We start from the raw sequence: 12,174 nt of genomic DNA on the forward strand, positions 1-12,174 counted from the left end.
AGAAGACAAATGGCCTCTTTTGTGAAGCCCTGCTCCTGTATTAATTTTCATTTTCTTTCTCATAGAAAGTATCGAAAGTACGACTGGGGACCAAATAGCTTTCTGTCTCTGAAGTCCCAGTCACCCCTAGAATGGCGTGGGAGTAGGGGGAGGGGGCCAAAGATGACCCTCAGAACCGCTGTCAGACTTGGGTTGCCTTTGTGTGTACCCTGTGAAAAGTTCTAAGGTTTGGGGCCTCTAACTTTGAAGGTCTGTGGTCTTAGGATGGCCCAGGAGTCCAGCCATTCTGCTTCCAAAAAAGCTGGGAGATTCTGGAGAATATCTGCCATTCAGTCTTTTTTTTTTTTTCTTTCTATTTTTCCTTGTCCCATCTCCCTTCAGAAAATAAAAGTAGCCAACCCTACTTGCATGTTTTATTGTGAATTTGGGTTGCGGCACTGGGAAGGGCCAGGACATGGTCCCTGGGTTCAGGACAGGGCGGTTGGAACTGCCTGTTCAATGAGGCCGGGAGAGTCGTGAGACCAGACCTGGAGGGGAAAGCGGGGAGCTTTGTTTCGGTGGAATCGAATTGCTGTGATGTTTAGTGCCAGGGGACTGGGAGGGGGGCAAGTAGAGAGAGAAAATAGTTCTTAAAAAGCATATGTTTCCCCCCCCCAATGTCTCTATAGAATCAAATCAAAGCTGCAAATTGGAAGGTATGAATAGAAAAAAAAAAGATTTCTATAGAGCTTAAAGTTCACAGCCATTCTGTGTAGACAAGAGCTAAGAAAAATGTGAGAATTATACAGAAAACCATTAATCACTTCTTTTCTTTAAATACGTATCCTCTCTCCTTTGTTATTATTCAACAGCAAATCTCTGCAGACCGGCTGTTGGGGGAAAAAAGTGTTAGCCGTCTCTCCCGGATCTGCGAGGGGGAAAAAATTTGGAACCATAAAGTTGAAAACTTTTTTCTCTCAGTTTGGAAGAAGCCGTTCATCATGAATGGGATCCTCGGAGTCGGGGCGCGAGGAGGCGAGAGGCGCAAAGGTAACAAAGCCCTCGCCTGGGCTGGCTTTTTTTTTTTTTTTTTTTTTTTTTTTTGATTGTTTTATGAGCTCTTTTTTCAAGGGAAAGAAGAAACATTCTCTCGCCTCCTTTTCTCCTTTTCTTTTTCAACTATCCTCTCGCGGTGATTTTATGGTGAACGCTTGGTCCAGTTTGCTGCCTTTTATGATGACTGATGCTTGGTTCAGAGGGAGCGAGCGAGGGGCCGCACCTGGAGAATGTTTGAACTGCTTGAAACGGAGGTGTCAGGGCCTCTGAAAAAACCCAGAGAAGAAGCGTTTGTGAGGCAGTTCAGAGGGTTTTTCTGCTTTGGGAAAATGCAGCGTCTGTGTGCCTGCCCGTATGTCTGCTTGCCTGTGTGTCTCTGTGCCTGTGTGAGGGCCAACCAGGAGGAGTTCGCGTGGCCTCTGTGATAGCCCAGAAGCTACTTTGAGGCTGGTGTCCCCTGTCTGTTTACCAGTAAAATATATAGTTTACCAGTAAAATACTGCCTCCTGGAAAAATGGACCCCAGTTCTCCCCAAGAGTGTCAAGCTTGAAGGCTGGTGGGCTGTGGGTGGATGTCTTCCTGGATGTTTTCTTTTTCCCCTTCCTTTTTATATCTTGCTTGGGAGTCTATGCAAATATTTGCAACTCTCTGGCCCAGGAAACTAAAAAGGGTCCTTTCACACTCCAGGAAAGTTCTTGTGGTCACCAGCATCTTCCTCTTCCATTTTGCACCTCCCTTCTTCCTGGTGAATGGGGGTTCAGTTTGGTTTTCTTTGGTAGTCTGAATTGGGGGGCTCTGTTCCTCCTATGGGACCCTCCTTCTTTGGAAAGGGAGCCAGTGGAGTCTGCCTGAGTCCTAAATGTGCTGGCCCCCTTTCCCTGGGGCTCACTGAGGCTTTGAGGCAGGAGCCTGGCAGGAGAAAGAGTTCATGGAGAGGCCACGTTTTCTAGGCGATTAGCTCAGTATTCGAACCACAAACTGACCTCGGAAGCCCCTTGACCTCCCTGAGACTGGACATTGTGTGGGCTCTTGCCTCCTGCCCAGGAGGGAGGGCCACACCTCAGCAGGGAGAGGTCCTTGGGGTGTTGTGTGTCCATCTTCTCAACTCCCTTTTTAGCCCCCAACCCCTTGTTTGCTCTCTCGGAATTTTTGGACTATTTTCCTGTTACTGTCTCCATCGTGGGAGACAAGGACATAGCAGTTTGGGCGTGCAGCCGGGGAAGGATGCGGCCGCTGGTTTATCTCCTGCCTCCGTGCAGAGCTGGTTTCCTAGGCCAGTTCGAATCCTCCTCCGCCCTGGATAGTCCCTCTCTCCTTTCTTGGTGGGCTCCCAGTGAGCTGGGAGAAGGGTGAAAAGTGAGATGGGCAGCAAGCTAGGGGTGTGATCAGAAGTTTCTCCTAAGGAAAAAGAGAGAGTGTGGGCACACTGTCTCCAGGTACAGACCCCCTGAGATTAGAGTCCCCAGAGGTCAGTTGTGCATATCTACTGCCGTTCAACCCATTCTCAGGCTGGAAGTAGTTCCTTTGTTTAAGGAGCTATTCCGGAAACTCTCATACCCTCCTAATCCTTGCTCCCAGAGAAGTTACTTACAGAGCCAAACCCCAGTACTTCCCCCCTTGAGGAGAGAGTGAGAGATCTGGGAGGAGGGCTGGTATGTGACCCTCTTTAGAGACAGCTCCGCCTATTAACCAGTATCCCACAACTTTTTCTTTCAAAAAATGAGTGGAAGGTTTGTTTAGAAGTGAATCCCAAATATACAGACAGCCTTTCTACAATTGTTTTCTACTTGCTTTAATAAAAAAAATAAAATAAAAAACTTACACAGCAACCATCTGTTTGGTGGCAGGGTGGAGAGGTGAATAAAGGGAAAGAGAGACAAGACAGACAGATAGACAGACTCCAGCTGGGGAGAAGAAATGCTCCTTTTTGGATGAAGACCAGGAGGAGAGACAGAACCTTGTTGAGATGTGTGTGTGTGTGTGTGTGTGTGTGTGTGTGTGTGTTGGTTTGCTTTTTGTAAAGTGTCTTCTGACATCTGGGGATTGTCCCAAGCAAGAAATAACTGGTGTTGGTTGGTGTCATCTCCTTTGTTTCTCAGTGGCACAATAAAGGCAAGGGCTAAAGACCTTGGTCAGGAAAGAGAGCTAGCAGAAAAAGCAAGCTGCACTTGCTCTTGGCTTAAAATATTTGGGTTCAGGGGAGATGAGCATCTATTTTCCCCTGGGCAGGCAACTAATTTCAAGCCCTCTATAGGCCCAGCTGATAAAGATTTTGCCGAAGGGAACTTTACAAAGCTACTGTCTGCAATGTGAACATGAGGGGGGTTCGACAAAGGGAGAGAGAAGCAAAACAATGGATAAGAGAAAGGTTGGGGTCCATGAAAGGGTTTTAGTCCCATAGGTGAGAATGGGAAGATATCCCCCTTTTCCTCACTCCCAGATCCCAAAAGCTCCAGAGTTGAGTGCTGCCAGCAGCGGGCTGGGCTTCCCTTTGCAATTCCAGCAGCTGGGTCAATCTGTACCTCCTAATTCTTGGACTGTTCTTTCCTGACATTCCCTTGGCTCTCCTCCTTCCCATCCACCCAGGTCTTGGCACATCTAGACCCTTTGGAGCCCCAAGAAGCAGCCCGATGCCCTGGGCAGGGTCTCCCTGGGAAGCAGTGGTTGGGAGGGGAGGTCTGGTTGGAAAGCGTTGTTGGGAAGTTTCCCAGCGTGAGTTGAGCGCTGACGGATTTGTGATCGGCCATAAAACTGGCGCGTTCAGATTCGTAAATCAATCTCGCCTTTCTCACAGTATAAACGTTCACTTTATCGGCTGCAAGAAAGCGCTCAGCTCGAGAGCGGGCGCTTGTTTATTTGAACATGGACATTCCCAGGATCCGAAGAGAGTGTGGGCATTTTAACAGAACCTGCCCCTCGTGCCTTCCTGTCAGTGTGCTGTTCTTTTTCTTGTCCTTAAAAATATTTTTTTTTCTTTCAGAGGATACTGCTTTTGCATACCTTAGCTTGTAACATTAATCTCTCCTTCTCCCCCTTTCATTTAAAGGAGTATTTTTCTTTGGGGGGGGGTTATTTCAGTGGATTTGGGGGACCAGGGCCTTGCTGGGAGATTCACACTGGCAACAGGCTGAATTCAACAATAGTCTGTGTTTTGTATCTGGACAATCAGAGCTGACTGTCCCCCCCTCCCCTACAGAGTCTGGCCCCGGTGACAGGTCGGGAGGGAGGCCAGGCTGACCTAGTGCCCTGGCAAGGGTCATGCTGCCCCCTCCAACACCACTTAGGGGTGTTGAAATTTCTCCTTGGGGTTTATTAAGGCAGCTAGTTCGATCAGAAACTGCTCTCTGCTGAATTGCTTTTGGTTTTGAATCTCCTAACAAACCACTAGTATCCTTTCCCTGGCCCCCCAGCCTCAGGCTCCCTAACCCATATCGGAATTGTTTCCCCCCTCTTTAGGCTGCCTGGCCTAAAGGCCCCAGAGCTGCTGAAGATAAGGCCGGAGTGAGAGTGTGGCTGGGGATTCTTTAGGACATTCTTTAGGAATGTCTTTCCTGCTTCTTCTGCTTTGCAGGGCATCTTCACACCTTGCTTGAGACGGAATCAACTTGTAACGGTTGCTCCTTTTGGAGTCAAGCTGTCTGCAAAGCTTTGGGGCCATTTCTTTTACTTGGTTTTTTATTTATGGCTGAGGTGAAGGAGTAGAGAGTCTGTGTACATTCTTCTCTAAACCAGAGGGTGAATTTCTCCCTTAAACCCCCATCTTTCCCTCTCGAATTGATCAGTGTCTATTGTCAGCTGACTGGAAACAGAGGGGGACTAACACCTGGGAAATAGGGACCCAAGGTTGCCAGGTCGCCTTCAAAACTTCCCTTTACACTTCCCCTCCTCCAGTTTGCATTTCCAGCTGTCTTTGGATGGGGAGGAGGATAGGTTTCAACCTAAGAAGGGAGAGGGAGAGGGGAGAGAGAGAGAGAGAGAGAGAGAGAGAGAGAGAGAGAGAGAGAGAGAGAGAGAGAGAGAGAGATTGAGTACTCACTTCTTTTGTGTAGAACCCTTAGTGTGGGTCTTTGTTTCCCAGCCCTGTACAGTGCACTCAGAAGGCCAGTAGAATTGGGCTCCCTAAAATAGTAACAACACAAGGATCAAAGTCCCCCTTGTGGTTATTCTCAACTATGGGAGTACCAGAGTCATTTCTTTACTCTGTTTCTGTTCTGCACCCTTCAAAGGGTGCCAGAGAGGGGGGGAAATAAGAAAGAGAAAGCTAGAAACCCCAGTCTTTACACAAATATATGACAGGGACTTCGGAAGCATTGCTCTTGTAACTGGTCCCTTTAACAATGTGGTTGACTATTTGGGAAAAGGGAAAGTGGGTCCCACTAAAAATAAAACCCCCAAGAGTGAAAGAAAGGAGTGGGTCTATGTGGTGGTTAGGGGGTGGGTGGGTAGGTGGGTGGGGGGAATCTTCATCTTAAGGCTGCAGAGAGAATGAGAAGCTTGGGATACCAGGGGCTTGGAGAAGGGCTCTGTGCCCACCCCACCCCCAACCCCAGACGCCCCAGCAGACTATTTCTGCACCTCCATGAACTAAGCAGAAGCAGGAGAGAAGGGAGAGAGGAGAGGTGGGCTGTGGGTAAGTGTGTGTCTGGGGGTGGGGTGGGAGTTAGGGAACTGTACGTTATCCAGAAGGTATAGCTAGGAGTGTGTGAGAGAGAGAGGGAACTTGCTACTATTCCATTGGTGGGTTTTTTTTTTTTGGGGGGGGGACCTCTTTTTTGCAAGAAAATTTCTCCTCCTGAAGGGGAAGGTCATAGTGGTCCTTTGAGCCTGAAATCGAAAGACCCCCTTCCCCCTCCTGGTCACGTGATTCATTAAATAATTAATGCCGAGGTTGCAGAATAGATATGTATTCGTCAGGAAAATCGCAGGCTCGGTCTCCCTGTTTCTGACGTGCAGTTCAACTGTCCTTTGAAAAACAAGCCTGTACCCTGAGAAAAAAAAGGAGAGGGGGAGAGAGAGGGAGAGAGAGAGAGAGTGAGAGAGTGAGAGAGAGTGAGAAAGAGAGGGAGACAGCAATAAAACAGCCCCGCAGCCGGAGCCACACCGCGGGCTGGGGTATTGTAAGTAGAAGGGGTTTCTCACTACCTACCGTGTCTTCTCTGTCCATGTAAATTTATTGTTTGTTATTAATGTTATTGTCGTAAAATGTGACAAATAGCCATCTTCATTTCCTGCCATTTCTCTTCACACGGTGCTCTGTGTGTTTATACTCATTGAGGCACTGCATAGAGATTTTAGGAATATTCCTCTTCTCTCTCTCTCTCTCTCTCTCTCTCTCTCTCTCGCTCTCTCTCTCTCTCTCTTCCTCTCCCTCTCCTCCAACCTTTCTCTTGATTTATAGCAATATGGATGTCAGCTTCTCGGCGTGCCAGCCATTGTGTGTGTGTGTGCGCCCGCGTGTGTGTATGTGAGCGCCTGCGTGTGTTTGTGAGTGAGTTGTGTTGTTTATGGCCGTGTCTTCGATAAATCATTTCTCACGGAGGAAAATGATGTGGAAGCCGGGGTTGTTTCTGTGGCCGGGAGAGAACCGCTTTCAGAGGCACTTCCTCCCTCTCTGTTCTGCTCCCAGGAGTTGGTTATTTCAGACAATTTACAGTAATATATCAGCAGTTAATATGAAAGCTCTATAGCTGGAGGTCTTAAATTACAGCATCTGTGATTATCAATTAAGGAGAGATTTGTATAAATTTGGTAAACCAGAAATGCCCTTATTGGCATATAAACCCACTCAAAGACCATGACCTAATATAAAAATTATATTTGTGAGCCGGAGAGAGCCAACATTCATACAGCAACTGCAGCAGACTGAGTTCCATTTCTCAGAGCTTCCCCTCCAGGATTCTGCTCACTCCGACTCCAGCCCAGCTCGGAAAAGCAGCAGGAGCCCAGGGGCCAGGAGAGGTGGAGGTGGAGGGGAACATGCCTGGAGTTGAAAGCAAAGATTTTTGTGATCTATGGAAACCAAATCTGAGTCCCCTGCGCTGGGAGGAGCAGGAGGGACCCAGGAGCACAGTCTAGTCTAGGGTCCAGTCTAGTGCTTGGGGACCACTGCTTGCTCAATCTGAGGGGAAGGCAATGCTGAAGGGAAGAAGGAGCTATCCAAATTGGGGAGACAATAGGGATAGAGGGTGAAGGGCCTGGAGAGGAGCTTTAAACCCAGGCTCCCCACCCTCCTGGCTGACAAAACAAGGAAATGAATTCATACCCCAGTAGCCTTCCTTCGACCTCCTGAAACAAAGAAAGTTTCCTCAGCAGCAAGGGACGCTGTGCTTGGGGTGAATGCAGGGGAAAGTTTTCTAAGTTTTTCTAGAAAAGAAATGTTCTGAGAATCTGGTAGTTCCAGAAAGCTGGAGTGTAGTCCCTAAGTTCCCATCCAAAAAGGGAGCAAAGGGGATGCAGATTAGAAGGGGAGAGCTGAAAACTTTCCCCAGGGTTCTCTAGGTGTTCTGTGTGGTGTGCATGTTGGTCTCAGTCCTTTCCTTTTTGGAAAAAGTCTGCTGGTGAGGAACTAAGTCAGGGTGGCTTCTGGGAACATTCTCCTCTATACCCCAAAGTTGTGATGGATGAGAGGAAGAGGCCAGAGCCTTTGCCAAGTCCTGCTCTGGTTCCTGGCTTTGCCTTGCCAGACTGGAGCTTAGCCAAGTGACTTTATAGCCACTATTATCTATGATATTTAACTCTGTCTGCTAGTGTAAACCTTTGAGCAGGAAGTGAGAGTGATGCCCTTGCCTAGGTGTTAATTATTCATGGCATCAGTGTGAGTGGCAGCTTAGGCCCAGCCCTGGCATCGAAGTAGGCACTGGCTCCCAGGAGTGCCCCAATGGGACACTCACTGAGTCCTCAGACTTTGCCTGGCTGGTGGGTGGTGTACAAGACCTTCTCATGGGGGAGTCCAGGATGAAAATGGTCCAGGGAGAAAAGGAGGTGAAGACCCTACACTGGGCTGTGTGTGAAGGGGTCATTTTCTAGCTTGGTGAAAGGAATTTGATGAGTTTAGATTCAGGGGTAGTTTGGGCAGGACATAGAGGTAAGAGGTGTGTGGGAAAGGCTAGTGAAGCCATCAAGAGACCTGAAGGATAGGAGGGTCCAGAGAAATAGTACCGTGTTGTAAGATGCTTGTTTTGAATGTGACCAACTGTGGTCAGTCCCTAATACCATATAGTCTCCCAAACCCACCAGGAGTGACTCCTGAGCACTAAACCAAGAGTAAGCCCTGAGCACCTCTGGGTATGCTCCTTAAAAAAAAAAAAAAGGTTGAAGGATAGGGGGCTCCAATCTATCCAGTCCTCCTTTGGTGAGTGTAGGAGAATACCCCCCATACACAAAGTGTGGGAGACAAGTAACCCCCTTGCTCTTACCTGGAGAGTAGAGGTTTGTGTACAGTGGTGTGTAATGTTGTGCACAGGGCAATTTGGTCCCCAAATAGTGCTCTGTAATTTAAGGGCAAAGCCTGAAGAAGGGGAGGATTACTTTTTTCTTTGGGAGAAGAAGCATGGAATTTTTCTGCCTCTATTCCAGTCTGTTTTGTTGGGGGGCACTGAAGAAGTGGGGGAACTAAAGGAAACTGAGGGAGGGCCCTGTCTTTTGGAACAGGGAAAGAGGGAGTCACCCCTCCATCCCTCCCTGTGTTTCCAACTCCTCCCCCTACTTCATCTCCACTCCTGCTGCCTCAGTGATTTGGGGGTCTGCCCCCCCCTTTCCTCTCTGTTCTCTCAGCCCCCTTCAGGTCTTTGTCTCTTTAGCCCTAAGGATAACCCCCTCCCCTTTCTTTCCCCAACTCACACAGACTCTTCCTCGGAGACAAAAGCTGGGAGATCATCTATGTCCACCACAAGCTTTTCTTTGCTGGCTGGCCCCTTGTGAGGCCACGGTCTCTCCATCAGGCACATAGATCCACCTCTCAAATCAGCAACTTTGCAAAGACCATGGTTTGTTATGGTTTAGACATTTGTTTCCTTTAGCCATGAAGCACCCTGCCTCTTACCAGTTCCATGCACAGGCATGCAGCCCCCCCCCCACATCCCCATGTGCTTTTGTGTTGGTCAGGGGATGGGGTAGAGAGAGGACTGAAGAAAGCTGCTGAGAGCCTTCCCAGGAACTTTGCTGTGTCCGTTGTTTTGCCATAAGTGCAATATCAAGCCTTGTACCTGCCAAATGGACTACGGTGTTGTCATGGTCAGATGGCGTGCAAAGGAAGGTGAAGAGCCAGGAAGCAGTAAAGACAGAGGGGTCCCTGGCAAGAAAGCAGGTGCTGGGGTGGGGAATAAAGGCCCGGCCCAAGGAGAGGGCAGCAGGGAGAGTAAAGACAAAAATCAATGAGACGGGAAGCAAAGCTCTTTTAGAAGCAGCTCTGTAACTTGCTTGCACAGAGTTAAGTGTGGAAAGGAATTTGTTAAGGGAGGATCTCTTTGACAGAAGGGTGAGTTCTCCCTCAAAAAGGACTCCAGATCCGTTGGGGGCTCCGTGGTGCTCTGAGAAGAAAGGCAGCCCAGTCAGTGAGCCCACAGGGATTTCTGGAGACCCCCCACCCCCAAAGTCCTCCACCAGGCTCAATTTAGATTCATTTAAGGCACAGAGAGGCAGAGTGGGAGAAGACAAAGAAAGAAAGGTAGGGACAGCGGAGAGTGTTGAATAAGGAATGGGGGTGTAGGTACAGATGGGAAAGGACTATGGGTTATGGAAGCTCTGTTTTTCCATCAGCAGTTATTCAAAACTTGGTCACCCCACAAGCCACAGGGGCTATATAGACCGCAGGGAAGGGAGGATGCTAAAGCAGCTATGAAGGAGTTGGGGGTAGGGTAACCTGAGATGTCAGGGAAAAAACAGGATGTACTGGGCATCGGGCCCTCTGCCACCTTCAGTAACTAGATGGTTGGAGCCTCCCCAGACAGAATTCAGCCCTGGAGTGGCATGGTGGTGCCTGGAGTCTGCTCCCACAACTAAACTGTGAAATCCTGTGGCCTGTCTTCCTGGGGTTACTGGGTTTGGTTGCTTCTTTTCCTTTGGGGATGGGAAGACGGTGCATGGGGCGGCCTCAGAACTTTCCCTTTCACCTCTAATCTACATCTTCCCCTTCTACCCCCCCTGGAATGGAGGCGACCCTCACTAATCTTCTTTCCCCATCTTTCAGGAAAGAAAGGGGCGAGAAAGTTGCTACCACCAGCCCAAGCAGTTTTAGAAAAACTCCTGGGAAAAATGGAAAAGGCAAACCTGAATCACCCAGACCCTCCCTTTGCTCCGTCGCCCCGGGCCCTACTCCCAGCACCCCAGTACCCCCGCCCCCTTCTCTCCGGCCCAACACTCTCTCCCTTCCCCGCCTGCCGGGCCGGACATATGGAACCCATTTCGCTAGTGACATTGAAGAGCCGCCGGTGCGCCCGCCTTCCGCCATGGAGCCCCCCGCGCCCCCCGCGCCTCCCGGGCCCCTGCCAGTCGCTGCTCCTCTCACCGGGCCACTTGGCCGGTTCTCAAAGCCCAGCTTCGGAGCCAAACCCGCAAGGCGTTCGCAGTCCCGCGCTGGCCCAAGGGGGCCGAAGGGGACCCCGGCTTCTCCGGCAAGGAGCGCCGGCCGCGCCCCAGCGCAGCATCCGCGCGCGCCTAGCGGGCCCGGGGACCGCGAAGGGCGAACAAAGCCGGGGGCGGGGGCTGGGGCGGAGTAGGGGCGCGTTTCCGGACCTCTCCCCGGGCTCCGCGGGGTGCTCCCGGGCGAGTCGGGGCCGAAGGAGCAAGGATGCGGCCGGCCGCGGAGCCCCAAGCGGGGCCCACGGATCTGGGCCTGCCAGTCGTCTCCCGCGCGCCCCCGGCTCGCGGCCTCCTGCCGCTGCGTGAGCCCTAGCGGGAAACGCACCCAGGTAAGCCGGGGGTCCCAGTGCCAGCGTCTAGGGCCTGGCTGAGATGGGAGAGCAGGGGTGACCGCCCCACAGGCCTCTCTATGGGTCTTAGAAGATTCTGGACCGAGCGGACAAAGGTGCGCCGGTTCAACTGCGGGCCGGGAGCTGAGCGGGGAGTGGGAGCCTGGAGCTCTGGGCAAGGTGCGGGAATGAGGGACAGTGCGGTGTGGAGAGGATCGGGTTTAGGAGATCCGTTTAGGAAGGCTTTGAGAGGACTGTGGAGAGCTTTTCAGGTGCTACGCGTCCAGAGGGAAAGGAGAGAGAGGGTCATCTGCTGGTGGAGGGGGTCCTCCTTCCTCCCGCTCCCACAGTTCAGCTGCCACCGTGGCCAAGTCATTTAGCACCTAGAGGGTTATTTGAAGAGGAAACTACAAGGGCTTGCGCTGAGGCCCAGTGTTAAACTGAGAAGGTAGAAGAGTGGGTGATTTATGGCTTCAGAGAAGCTGGTATTTACTCCCTGCCCGCTCTGGAAACTAAAAACCAAACAGAGTAGAGGCGGGAGAAGGCCTACTCCTTGGAGAGAGAGTGGTGCCAGGTTGATTCGCTGGGATTTATTTTCCCAGATGTGGGGGAGAGGGTGGGAACTGTCCCTTCGCTGGCTGGCTTAGAACGTAAGATTTTGTGGGAGGCGTGTTGCATCCCGTGTAGGTGTGTTGAGGAATTGTACACGTGTGCTCAGATTAGGGTGTGTGGGTGCGACTTTGCCTTGGAGATGGGCACCCAGGGTGCCAACCTGGAGGGGAACTTTCTGGTCCTGTTAGTTCTGGACACACTTTGCAGCCCCTGCCCTTGCCTCTAGCGCTGCTCCTTCCCTCCCGCCTGCCTACGCTTTCCTTCCTCCCACAGCCGCAGGCTGCAGAGCCCACACGGACAGGCCCCTGGCTCTTGTCCCTCTGTGCCATCTGCCCACACAGACTGATCTTCACTTTGAACCCTTAACTTTGTCACAGGGGACTGAGGATTGGATTACTGAGCCTGGCTCTGTGGGAAGGGGAAGGGGAGAGGAGTAAAGGCCTGGAACGGCATGGAAGACCCTTTGGTTTGAGACTGGATCCTGGCAGACTTGGGTCCCATCATTGCAGCTCAAATCCTCTTCCAACCCCATCTCTGCTAGGGAGGAAGACAAGTGAGCACAAAGAGAACGAAAGAAGCCAGAGAGCCCTGTGCTAGCTGATGGGGGTGGGGAGGAAAA

At 50.9% G+C, this 12,174-nt stretch overlaps 1 long non-coding RNA gene across 3 annotated transcripts in view; it reads left to right on the forward strand.

Moving 5' to 3' along the window:
• The window catches only part of LOC126020453 (uncharacterized), a 35,429-nt gene that overhangs the window by 15,168 nt on the left and 8,087 nt on the right, over positions 1–12,174 (forward strand). For all 3 annotated transcript variants that reach the window (XR_007499591.1, XR_007499590.1, XR_007499593.1), the window contains exon 2: positions 852–1,029. This is a non-coding gene — a long non-coding RNA (uncharacterized LOC126020453). The remainder of the gene's footprint in view (positions 1–851; positions 1,030–12,174) is intronic.

Source organism: Suncus etruscus, chromosome 1 (assembly GCF_024139225.1).
Source record: "Suncus etruscus isolate mSunEtr1 chromosome 1, mSunEtr1.pri.cur, whole genome shotgun sequence".
NCBI lineage: Eukaryota > Metazoa > Chordata > Mammalia > Eulipotyphla > Soricidae > Suncus > Suncus etruscus.